The sequence below is a fragment of the Phyllobates terribilis genome, unplaced genomic scaffold, assembly GCF_046119375.1.
Source record: "Phyllobates terribilis strain yellow unplaced genomic scaffold, ASM4611937v1 Scaffold_1__5_contigs__length_1240528914, whole genome shotgun sequence".
Taxonomy (NCBI): Eukaryota; Metazoa; Chordata; class Amphibia; order Anura; family Dendrobatidae; genus Phyllobates; species Phyllobates terribilis.
In genome coordinates, this window is record NW_027362761.1 from 675,967,334 (window position 1) to 675,980,320 (window position 12,987).

The window sequence follows — 12,987 nt, forward strand, 5'->3', positions numbered from 1 at the left end:
AAACTTCATCAGAATTCCGAGAACAATGAAAGAGTTCCAAAGCCTTTATAAACTTTTGCGGAATTCCGAGAACAATAGAAGAGTTCCAAAGCATTGCTAAACTTTAGCGGAAATCCGAAAACAATGGAAGAATTCCAAAGCATTGTTAAACATCAGCATATTTCCGAGAACAATGGAATAGTTCCAAAGCATTTTTAAACTTCAGCGGAATTCCAAGAACAATGGGAGAGTTCGAAAAGCATTGTTAAACATCAGTGGAATTCCGAGAACAATGGAAGACTCCCAAATCTTTTTTAAACAACAGCGGAATTCTGAGAACAATGGAAGAGTTCCAAACCATTTTTAAACTTAAGCGGAATTCTGAGAACAATGGAAGAGTTCTAAAGCATTTTTCAACTTCAGCGGAATTCTGAGAAAAATGAAAGAGTTCCAAAAGCATTGTTAAACATCAGCGGTATTGCGAGAGCAATTTAAGAGTTCCAAAAGCATTACTAGACATCAGCGGAATTTCGAGAACAATGGAAGAGTTACAAAGCTTTTTTAAACTTCAGCAGAATTCCGAGAACAATGGAAGAGTTCCAAAGCATTTTTAAAGTTCAGCAGATTTCCGAGAACAATGGAAGAGTTCCAAAGCATTTTTAAACTTTATCAGAATTCCGAGAACAATGGAAGAGTTCTAAAGCATTTTTCAACTTCAGCGGAATTCTGAGAAAAATGAAAGAGTTCCAAAAGCATTGTTAAACATCAGCGGTATTGCGAGAGCAATTTAAGAGTTCCAAAAGCATTACTAGACATCAGCGGAATTTCGAGAACAATGGAAGAGTTACAAAGCTTTTTTAAACTTCAGCAGAATTCCGAGAACAATGGAAGAGTTCCAAAGCATTTTTAAAGTTCAGCAGATTTCCGAGAACAATGGAAGAGTTCCAAAGCATTTTTAAACTTTATCAGAATTCCGAGAAAAATGGAAGAGTTCCAAAGCATTCTAAAACTTCAGCGGAATTCTGAGAACAATGGAAGAGTTCCAATGCATTTTTAAACTACAGCAGAATTCCGAGAGCAATGGAAGAGTTCCAAAGCATTTTTAAACTTCAGCAGAATTCCCAGAACAATGAAAGAGTTTCAAAGCATTGTTAAACTTCAGCGGAATTCCGAGAAGAATGGATGAGTTCCAATGCATTTTTAAACTACATCGGAATTCCGAGAACAATGGAAGAGTTCCAAAGCATTGTTAAACTTTAGCGGAAATCCAAGAACAATGGGAGAGTTCCAAAAGCATTGTTAAACATCAGCGGAATTCCGAGAACAAAGGAAGAGTCCCAAATCTTTTTTAAACTACAGCGGAATTCCGAGAACAATGGAAGAGTTCCAAACCATTTTTAAGCTTCAGTGGAATTCTGAGAACAATGGAAGAGTTCCAATGCATATTTAAACTACAGCAGAATTCTGAGAACAATGGAAGAGTTCCAATGCATTTTTAAACTACAGCAGAATTCCGAGAGCAATGGAAGAGTTCCAATGCATTTTTAAACTACATCGGAATTCAGAGAACAATGGAAGAGTTCCAAAGCATTTTTAAACTTTAGCTGAATTCCGAGAACAAAGGAAGAGTCCCAAACCTTTTTTAAACTACAGCGGAATTCCGAGAACAATGGAAGAGCACCAAAGCATTTTTAAACTTCAGCGGAATTCCGAGAACAATGGAAGAGTTCCAAAGCATTGTTAAACAGTAGCGGAATTCTGAGAACAATGGAAGAGTTCCAAAAGCATTATTAAACATCAGCGGAATTCCGAGAACAATGGAAGAGTTCCAAAGCATTGTTAAACATTAGCACAATTCTGAGAACAATGGATGAGTTCCAAAAGCATTATTAAACATCAACGGAATTACAAGAACTATGGAAGAGTTCCAAAGCTTTTTTAAACTTCATCAGAATTCCGAGAACAATGAAAGAGTTCCAAAGCATTTATAAACTTTTGCGGAATTCCGAGAACAATGGAGGAGTTCCAAAGCATTGTTAAACATTAGCGGAATTCCAAGAACAATGGAAGAGTTCCAAAGCATTTTTAAACTTCAGCAGAATTCCGAGAACAATGGAAGAGTTCCAAAGCATTTTTAAACTTCAGCAGAATTCCGAGAAACATGGAAGAGTTTCAAAGCATTGTAAAACTTCAGCGGAATTCCGAGAACAATGTAAGAATTCCAAAGCATGGCTAAACTTCAGCGGAATTCCGATAACAATGAAAGAGTTCCAAAAGCATTTTTAAACTTAAGCGGCATTCCGAGAACAATGGAGGAGTTCCAAAGCATTGTTAAACATTAGCGGAATTCCAAGAACAATGGAAGAGTTCTAAAGCATTGTTAAACATCAGCGGAATTCCGAGAACAATGGAAAAGTTCCCAAGCATTTTTAAACTTCAGCAGAACTCCCAGAACATAGAAAGAGTTCCAAAGCATTTCTAAACTTCAGCTGAATTCCCAGAACATTGGAAGAGTTCCAAAGCATTTTTAAACTTCAGCAGAATTCCGAGAACAATGGAGGAGTTTCAAAGCATTTTTAAACTTTAGCGGAATTCTGAGAAAAATTGAAGAGTTCCAAAGCATTTTTAAGCATCATTGGAATTCTGAGAACAATAGAAGAGTACCAAAGCATTTTTAAACTTCAGCAGAATTCTGAGAATTACGGAAGAGTTCCAAAGCATTGTTAAACTTCAGTAGAATTCCGAGAACAAGGGATGATTTCTAAAGCGTTTTTGACCTTCAGCAGAATTCCGAGAACAATGAAAGAGTTCCAAAAGCATTATTAAACATTAACAGAATTCCGAGAACAATGGAAGAGTTCCATAGGTTTGATAAACATCAGCGGAATTCCGAAAACAATGGAAGAGTTCCAAAGCATGTTTAAACTTCAGCAGAATTCCAAGCACAATGGAAGAGTTCCAAAAGCATTATTAAACATCAACAGAATTCCGAGAACAATGGATGAGTTCCAAAGCATTGTTAAACTTCAGCGGAATTCTGAGAACAATGGAAGAGTTCCAATGAATTTTTAAACTACAGCAGAATTCCGAGAGCAATGGAAGAGTTCCAAAGCATTTTTAAACTTCAGCAGAATTCCCAGAACAATGAAAGAGTTTCAAAGCATTGTTAAACTTCAGCGGAATTCCGAGAACAATGGAAGAGTTCCAATGCATTTTTAAACTACATCGGAATTCCGAGAACAATGGAAGAGTTCCAAAGCATTGTTAAACATCAGCGGAATTCCGAGAACAAAGGAAGAGTCCCAAATCTTTTTTAAACTACAGCGGAATTCCGAGAACAATGGAAGAGTTCCAAACCATTTTTAAACTTCAGTGGAATTCTGAGAACAATGGTAGAGTTCTAAAGCATTTTTCAACTTCAGCGGAATTCTGAGAACAATGAAAGAGTTCCAAAAGCATTGTTGAACATAAGCGGTATTCCGAGAACAATGGAAGAGTTCCAAAAGCATTATTAAACATCAGTAGAATTCCGAGAACAATGGAAGAGTTCCAAAGCATTTTTAAACTTCAGCAGAATTCCGAGAACAATGGAAGTGTTCCAAAGCAATTTTAAACTTCAGCAGAATTCCGAGAAAAATGGAAGAGTTTCCAAGCATTGTAAAACTTCAGCGGAATTCCGAGAACAATGGAAGAGTTCCAAAGCATGGCTAAACTTCAGCAGAATTCCGAGAACAATGAAAGAGTTCCAAAAGCATTTTTAAACTTAAGCGGCATTCCGAGAACAATGGAGGAGTTCCAAAGCATTGTTAAACATTAGCGGAATTCCAAGAACAATGGAAGAGTTCTAAAGCATTGTTAAACATCAGCGGAATTCCGAGAACAATCGAAGAGTTCCCAAGCATTTTTAAACTTCAGCAGAACTCCCAGAACATAGGAAGAGTTCCAAAGCATTTCTAAACTTCAGCTGAATTCCCAGAACATTGGAAGAGTTCCAAAGCATTTTTAAACTTCAGCAGAATTCCGAGAACAATGGAGGAGTTCCAAAGCATTTTTAAGCTTCATTGGAATTCTGAGAACAATAGAAGAGTACCAAAGCATTTTTAAACTTCAGCAGAATTCTGAGAATTACGGAAGAGTTCCAAAGCATTGTTAAACTTCAGCAGAATTCCGAGAACAAGGGAAGATTTCTAAAGCATTTTTGAACTTCAGCAGAATTCCGAGAACAATGAAAGAGTTCCAAAATCATTATTAAACATTAACAGAATTCCGAAAACAATGGAAGAGTTCCATAGGTTTGATAAACATCAGCGGAATTCCGAGAACAATGGAAGAGTTCCAAAGCATTTTTAAACTTCAGCAGAATTCCAAGCACAATGGAAGAGTTCCAAAAGCATTATTAAACATCAACAGAATTCCGAGAACAATGGATGAGTTCCAAAGCATTGTTAAACATTAGCGGAATTCCGAGAACAATGGAAGAGTTCTAAAAGCATTATTAAACATCAGCGGAATTCCGAGAACAATGGAATAGTTCCAAAGCATTGTTAAATATTAGCGGAATTCCGAGAACAATGGAATGGTTCCAAAGCTTTTTTAAACTTCAGCAGAATTCCGAGAACAATGAAAGAGTTCCAAAGCATTGCTAAACTTTAGCGGAAATCCGAAAACAATGGAAGAGTTCCAAAGCATTTTTAAACATTAGAGGAATTCCAAGAACAATGGAAGAGTTCCACAGAATTTTTAAACTTCCGCAGAATTCCGAGAACAACGGAAGAGATCCAAAGCATTTTTAAACATCAGCGGAATTCCGAGAACAATGGAGGAGTCCCAAATCTTTTTTAAACAACAGCAGATTTCCGAGAACAATGGAAGAGTTCCAAAGCATTTTTAAACATTAGAGGAATTCCAAGAACAATGGAAGAGTTCCACAGAATTTTTAAACTTCCGCAGAATTCCGAGAACAACGGAAGAGATCCAAAGCATTTTTAAACATCAGCGGAATTCCGAGAACAATGGAGGAGTCCCAAATCTTTTTTAAACAACAGCAGATTTCCGAGAACAATGGAAGATTTCCAAAGCATTTTTAAACATTAGCGGAATTCCAAGAACAATGGGAGAGTTCGAAAAGCATTGTTAATCATCAGCGGAATTCCGAGAACAATATAAGACTCCCAAAACTTTTTTAAACAACAGCGGAATTCCGAGAACAATGGAAGAGTTCCAAACCATTTTTAAACTTCAGCGGAATTCTGAGAACAATGGAAGAGTTCTAAAGCATTTTTCAACTTCAGCGGAATTCTGAGAACAATGAAAGAGTTCCAAAAGCATTGTTAAACATCAGCGGTATTCCGAGAGCAATGGAAGAGTTCCAAAAGCATTATTAGACATCAGCGGAATTTCGAGAACAATGGAAGAGTTACAAAGCTTTTTTAAACTTCAGCAGAATTCCGAGAACAATGGAAGAGTTCCAAAGCATTTTTAAAGTTCAGCAGATTTCCGAGAACAATGGAAGAGTTCCAAAGCATTTTTAAACTTTAGCAGAATTCCGAGAAAAATGGAAGAGTTCCAAAGCATTGTAAAACTTCAGCGGAATTCTGAGAACAATGGAAGAGTTCCAATGCATTTTTAAACAACAGCAGAATTCCGAGAGCAATGGAAGAGTTCCAAAGCATTTTTAAACTTCAGCAGAATTCCCAGAACAATGGAAGAGTTTCAAAGCATTTTTAAACTTCAGCGGAATTCCGAGAACAATGGAAGAGTTCCAAAGCATTGTTAAACTTTAGCGGAATTCCGAGAACAATGGGAGAGTTCCAAAAGCATTGTTAAACATCAGCGGAATTCCGAGAACAAAGGAAGAATCCCAAACCTTTTTTAAACTATAGCGGAATTCCGAGAACAATGGAAGAGTACCAAACCATTTTTAAACTTCAGTGGAATTCTGAGAACAATGGTAGAGTTCTAAAGCATTTTTCAACTTTAGCGGAATTCTGAGAACAAAGAAAGAGTTCCAAAAGCATTGTTGAACATAAGCAGTATTCCGAGAACAATGGAAGAGTTCCAAAAGAATTATTAGACATCAGTAGAATTCCGAGAACAATGGAAGAGTTCCAAAGCATTTTTAAACTTCAGGAGAATTCCGAGAACAATGGAAGTGTTCCAAAGCATTTTTAAACTTCAGCAGAATTCCGAAAAAAATGGAAGAGTTTCAAAGCATTGTAAAACTTCAGCGGAATTCCGAGAACAATGTAAGAGTTTCAAAGCATAGCTAAACTTCAGCGGAATTCCGAGAACAATGAAAGAGTTCCAAAAGCATTTTTAAACTTCAGCAGAACTCCCAGAACATTGGAAGAGTTCTAAAGCATTTTTAAACTTCAGCAGAATTCCGAGAACAATGGAGGAGTTCCAAAGCATTTTTAAACTTTAGCGGAATTCTGAGAAAAATTGAAGAGTTCCAAAGCATTTTTAAGCTTCATTGGAATTCTGAGAACAATAGAAGAGTACCAAAGCATTTTTAAACTTCAGCAGAATTCTGAGAATTATGGAAGAGTTCCAAAGCATTGTTAAACTTCAGCAGAATTCCGAGAACAAGGGAAGATTTCTAAAGCGTTTTTGAACTTCAGGAGAAGTCTGAGAACAATGAAAGAGTTCCAAAAGCATTATTAAATATTAACAGAATTCCGAGAACAATGGAAGAGTTCCATAGGTTTGATAAACATCAGCGGAATTCCGAGAACAATGGAAGAGTTCCAAAGCATGTTTAAACTTCAGCAGAATTCCAAGCACAATGGAAGAGTTCCAAAAGCATTATTAAACATCAACAGAATTCCGAGAACAATGGATGAGTTCCAAAGCATTGTTCAACATTAGCGAAATTCCGAGAACAATGGAAGAGTTCTAAAAGCATTATTAAACATCAGCGGAATTCCGAGAACAATGGAAGAGTTCCAAAGCACTGTTAAATATTAGCGGAATTCCGAGAACAATGGAATGGTTCCAAAGCTTTTTTAAACTTCAGCAGAATTCCGAGAACAATGGAAGAGTTCCAAAGCATTTTTAAACTTCAGCGGAATTCCGAGAACAATGGAAGAGTTCCAAAGCATTGTTAAACAGTAGCGGAATTCCGAGAACAATGGAAGAGTTCCAAAAGCATTATTAAACATCAGCGGAATTGCGAGAACAATGGAAGAGTTCCAAAGCATTGTTAAACATTAGCACAATTCCGAGAACAATGGATGAGTTCCAAAAGCATTATTAAACATCAATGGAATTCCAAGAACAATGGAAGAGTTCCAAAGCTTTTTTAAACTTCATCAGAATTCCGAGAACAATGAAAGAGTTCCAAAGCCTTTATAAACTTTTGCGGAATTCCGAAAACAATGGAAGAGTTCCAAAGCATTTTTAAACAACAGCGTATTTCCGAGAACAAAGGCAGAGTTCCAAAGCATTTTTAAACTTCAGCGGAATTCTGAGAACAATGGAAGAGTTCGAAAAGCATTGTGAAACATCAGCGGAATTTCGAGAACAATGGAAGAGTCCCAAATCTTTTTTAAACAACAGTGGAATTCCGAGAACAATGGAAGAGTTCCAAACCATATTTAAACTTCAGCGGAATTCCGAGAACAATGGAAGAGTTCCAAAGCATTGCTAAACTTTAGCGGAAATCCGAAAACAATGGAAGAATTCCAAAGCATTGTTAAACATCAGCATATTTCCGAGAACAATGGAATAGTTCCAAAGCATTTTTAAACTTCAGCGGAATTCCAAGAACAATGGGAGAGTTCGAAAAGCATTGTTAAACATCAGTGGAATTCCGAGAACAATGGAAGACTCCCAAATCTTTTTTAAACAACAGCGGAATTCTGAGAACAATGGAAGAGTTCCAAACCATTTTTAAACTTCAGCGGAATTCTGAGAACAATGGAAGAGTTCTAAAGCATTTTTCAACTTCAGCGGAATTCTGAGAAAAATGAAAGAGTTCCAAAAGCATTGTTAAACATCAGCGGTATTGCGAGAGCAATTTAAGAGTTCCAAAAGCATTACTAGACATCAGCGGAATTTCGAGAACAATGGAAGTGTTACAAAGCTTTTTTAAACTTCAGCAGAATTCCGAGAACAATGGAAGAGTTCCAAAGCATTTTTAAAGTTCAGCAGATTTCCGAGAACAATGGAAGAGTTCCAAAGCATTTTTAAACTTTATCATAATTCTGAGAAAAATGGAAGAGTTCCAAAGCATTCTAAAACTTCAGCGGAATTCTGAGAACAATGGAAGAGTTCCAATGCATTTTTAAACTACAGCAGAATTCCGAGAGCAATGGAAGAGTTCCAAAGCATTTTTAAACTTCAGCAGAATTCCCAGAACAATGAAAGAGTTTCAAAGCATTGTTAAACTTCAGCGGAATTCCGAGAAGAATGGATGAGTTCCAATGCATTTTTAAACTACATCGGAATTCCGAGAACAATGGAAGAGTTCCAAAGCATTGTTAAACTTTAGCGGAAATCCAAGAACAATGGGAGAGTTCCAAAAGCATTGTTAAACATCAGCGGAATTCCGAGAACAAAGGAAGAGTCCCAAATCTTTTTTAAACTACAGCGGAATTCCGAGAACAATGGAAGAGTTCCAAACCATTTTTAAGCTTCAGTGGAATTCTGAGAACAATGGAAGAGTTCAAATGCATTTTTAAACTACAGCAGAATTCTGAGAACAATGGAAGAGTTCCAATGCATTTTTAAACTACAGCAGAATTCCGAGAGCAATGGAAGAGTTCCAATGCATTTTTAAACTACATCGGAATTCCGAGAAAAATGGAAGAGTTTCAAAGCATTGTAAAACTTCAGCAGAATTCCGAGAACAATGGAAGAGTTCCAAAGCATGGCTAAACTTCAGCAGAATTCCGAGAACAATGAAAGAGTTCCAAAAGCATTTTTAAACTTAAGCGGCATTCCGAGAACAATGGAGGAGTTCCAAAGCATTGTTAAACATTAGCGGAATTCCAAGAACAATGGAAGAGTTCTAAAGCATTGTTAAACATCAGCGGAATTCCGAGAACAATGGAAGAGTTCCCAAGCATTTTTAAACTTCAGCAGAACTCCCAGAACATAGGAAGAGTTCCAAAGCATTTCTAAACTTCAGCTGAATTCCCAGAACATTGGAAGAGTTCCAAAGCATTTTTAAACTTCAGCAGAATTCCGAGAACAATGGAGGAGTTCCAAAGCATTTTTAAGCTTCATTGGAATTCTGAGAACAATAGAAGAGTACCAAAGCATTTTTAAACTTCAGCAGAATTCTGAGAATTACGGAAGAGTTCCAAAGCATTGTTAAACTTCAGCAGAATTCCGAGAACAAGGGAAGATTTCTAAAGCATTTTTGAACTTCAGCAGAATTCCGAGAACAATGAAAGAGTTCCAAAAGCATTATTAAACATTAACAGAATTCCGAAAACAATGGAAGAGTTCCATAGGTTTGATAAACATCAGCGGAATTCCGAGAACAATGGAAGAGTTCCAAAGCATTTTTAAACTTCAGCAGAATTCCAAGCACAATGGAAGAGTTCCAAAAGCATTATTAAACATCAATAGAATTCCGAGAACAATGGATGAGTTCCAAAGCATTGTTAAACATTAGCGGAATTCCGAGAACAATGGAAGAGTTCTAAAAGCATTATTAAACATCAGCGGAATTCCGAGAACAATGGAATAGTTCCAAAGCATTGTTAAATATTAGCGGAATTCCGAGAACAATGGAATGGTTCCAAAGCTTTTTTAAACTTCAGCAGAATTCCGAGAACAATGAAAGAGTTCCAAAGCATTGCTAAACTTTAGCGGAAATCCGAAAACAATGGAAGAGTTCCAAAGCATTTTTAAACATTAGAGGAATTCCAAGAACAATGGAAGAGTTCCACAGAATTTTTAAACTTCCGCAGAATTCCGAGAACAACGGAAGAGATCCAAAGCATTTTTAAACATCAGCGGAATTCCGAGAACAATGGAGGAGTCCCAAATCTTTTTTAAACAACAGCAGATTTCCGAGAACAATGGAAGAGTTCCAAAGCATTTTTAAACATTAGAGGAATTCCAAGAACAATGGAAGTGTTCCACAGAATTTTTAAACTTCCGCAGAATTCCGAGAACAACGGAAGAGATCCAAAGCATTTTTAAACATCAGCGGAATTCCGAGAACAATGGAGGAGTCCCAAATCTTTTTTAAACAACAGCAGATTTCCGAGAACAATGGAAGATTTCCAAAGCATTTTTAAACATTAGCGGAATTCCAAGAGCAATGGGAGAGATCGAAAAGCATTGTTAATCATCAGCGGAATTCCGAGAACAATATAAGACTCCCAAAACTTTTTTAAACAACAGCGGAATTCCGAGAACAATGGAAGAGTTCCAAACCATTTTTAAACTTCAGCGGAATTCTGAGAACAATGGAAGAGTTCTAAAGCATTTTTCAACTTCAGTGGAATTCTGAGAACAATGAAAGAGTTCCAAAAGCATTGTTAAACATCAGCGGTATTCCGAGAGCAATGGAAGAGTTCCAAAAGCATTATTAGACATCAGCGGAATTTCGAGAACAATGGAAGAGTTACAAAGCTTTTTTAAACTTCAGCAGAATTCCGAGAACAATGGAAGAGTTCCAAAGCATTTTTAAAGTTCAGCAGATTTCCGAGAACAATGGAAGAGTTCCAAAGCATTTTTAAACTTTAGCAGAATTCCGAGAAAAATGGAAGAGTTCCAAAGCATTGTAAAACTTCAGCGTAATTCTGAGAACAATGGAAGAGTTCCAATGCATTTTTAAACAACAGCAGAATTCCGAGAGCAATGGAAGAGTTCCAAAGCATTTTTAAACTTCAGCAGAATTCCCAGAACAATGGAAGAGTTTCAAAGCATTTTTAAACTTCAGCGGAATTCCGAGAACAATGGAAGAGTTCCAATGCATTTTTAAACTACATCGGAATTCAGAGAACAATGGAAGAGTTCCAAAGCATTGTTAAACTTTAGCGGAATTCCGAGAACAATGGGAGAGTTCCAAAAGCATTGTTAAACATCAGCGGAATTCCGAGAACAAAGGAAGAATCCCAAACCTTTTTTAAACTATAGCGGAATTCCGAGAACAATGGAAGAGTACCAAACCATTTTTAAACTTCAGTGGAATTCTGAGAACAATGGTAGAGTTCTAAAGCATTTTTCAACTTTAGCGGAATTCTGAGAACAAAGAAAGAGTTCCAAAAGCATTGTTGAACATAAGCAGTATTCCGAGAACAATGGAAGAGTTCCAAAAGAATTATTAGACATCAGTAGAATTCCGAGAACAATGGAAGAGTTCCAAAGCATTTTTAAACTTCAGCAGAATTCCGAGAACAATGGAAGTGTTCCAAAGCATTTTTAAACTTCAGCAGAATTCCGAAAAAAATGGAAGAGTTTCAAAGCATTGTAAAACTTCAGCGGAATTCCGAGAACAATGTAAGAGTTTCAAAGCATAGCTAAACTTCAGCGGAATTCCGAGAACAATGAAAGAGTTCCAAAAGCATTTTTAAACTTCAGCAGAACTCCCAGAACATTGGAAGAGTTGTAAAGCATTTTTAAACTTCAGCAGAATTCCGAGAACAATGGAGGAGTTCCAAAGCATTTTTAAACTTTAGCGGAATTCTGAGAAAAATTGAATTGTTCCAAAGCATTTTTAAGCTTCATTGGAATTCTGAGAACAATAGAAGAGTACCAAAGCATTTTTAAACTTCAGCAGAATTCTGAGAATTATGGAAGAGTTCCAAAGCATTGTTAAACTTCAGCAGAATTCCGAGAACAAGGGAAGATTTCTAAAGCGTTTTTGAACTTCAAGAGAAGTCTGAGAACAATGAAAGAGTTCCAAAAGCATTATTAAATATTAACAGAATTCCGAGAACAATGGAAGAGTTCCATAGGTTTGATAAACATCAGCGGAATTCCGAGAACAATGGAAGAGTTCCAAAGCATGTTTAAACTTCAGCAGAATTCCAAGCACAATGGAAGAGTTCCAAAAGCATTATTAAACATCAACAGAATTCCGAGAACAATGGATGAGTTCCAAAGCATTGTTCAACATTAGCGAAATTCCGAGAACAATGGAAGAGTTCTAAAAGCATTATTAAACATCAGCGGAATTCCGAGAACAATGGAAGAGTTCCAAAGCACTGTTAAATATTAGCGGAATTCCGAGAACAATGGAATGGTTCCAAAGCTTTTTTAAACTTCAGCAGAATTCCGAGAACAATGGAAGAGTTCCAAAGCATTTTTAAACTTCAGCGGAATTCCGAGAACAATGGAAGAGTTCCAAAGCATTGTTAAACAGTAGCGGAATTCCGAGAACAATGGAAGAGTTCCAAAAGCATTATTAAACATCAGCGGAATTGCGAGAACAATGGAAGAGTTCCAAAGCATTGTTAAACATTAGCACAATTCCGAGAACAATGGATGAGTTCCAAAAGCATTATTAAACATCAACGGAATTCCAAGAACAATGGAAGAGTTCCAAAGCTTTTTTAAACTTCATCAGAATTCCGAGAACAATGAAAGAGTTCCAAAGCCTTTATAAACTTTTGCGGAATTCCGAGAACAATGGAAGAGTTCCAAAGCATTGCTAAACTTTAGCGGAAATCCGAAAACAATGGAAGAGTTCCAAAGCATTTTTAAACAACAGCGTATTTCCGAGAACAAAGGCAGAGTTCCAAAGCATTTTTAAACTTCAGCGGAATTCTGAGAACAATGGAAGAGTTCGAAAAGCATTGTGAAACATCAGCGGAATTTCGAGAACAATGGAAGAGTCCCAAATCTTTTTTAAACAACAGTGGAATTCCGAGAACAATGGAAGAGTTCCAAACCATATTTAAACTTCAGCGGAATTCCGAGAACAATGGAAGAGTTCCAAAGCATTGCTAAACTTTAGCGGAAATCCGAAAACAATGGAAGAATTCCAAAGCATTGTTAAACATCAGCATATTTCCGAGAACAATGGAATAGTTCCAAAGCATTTTT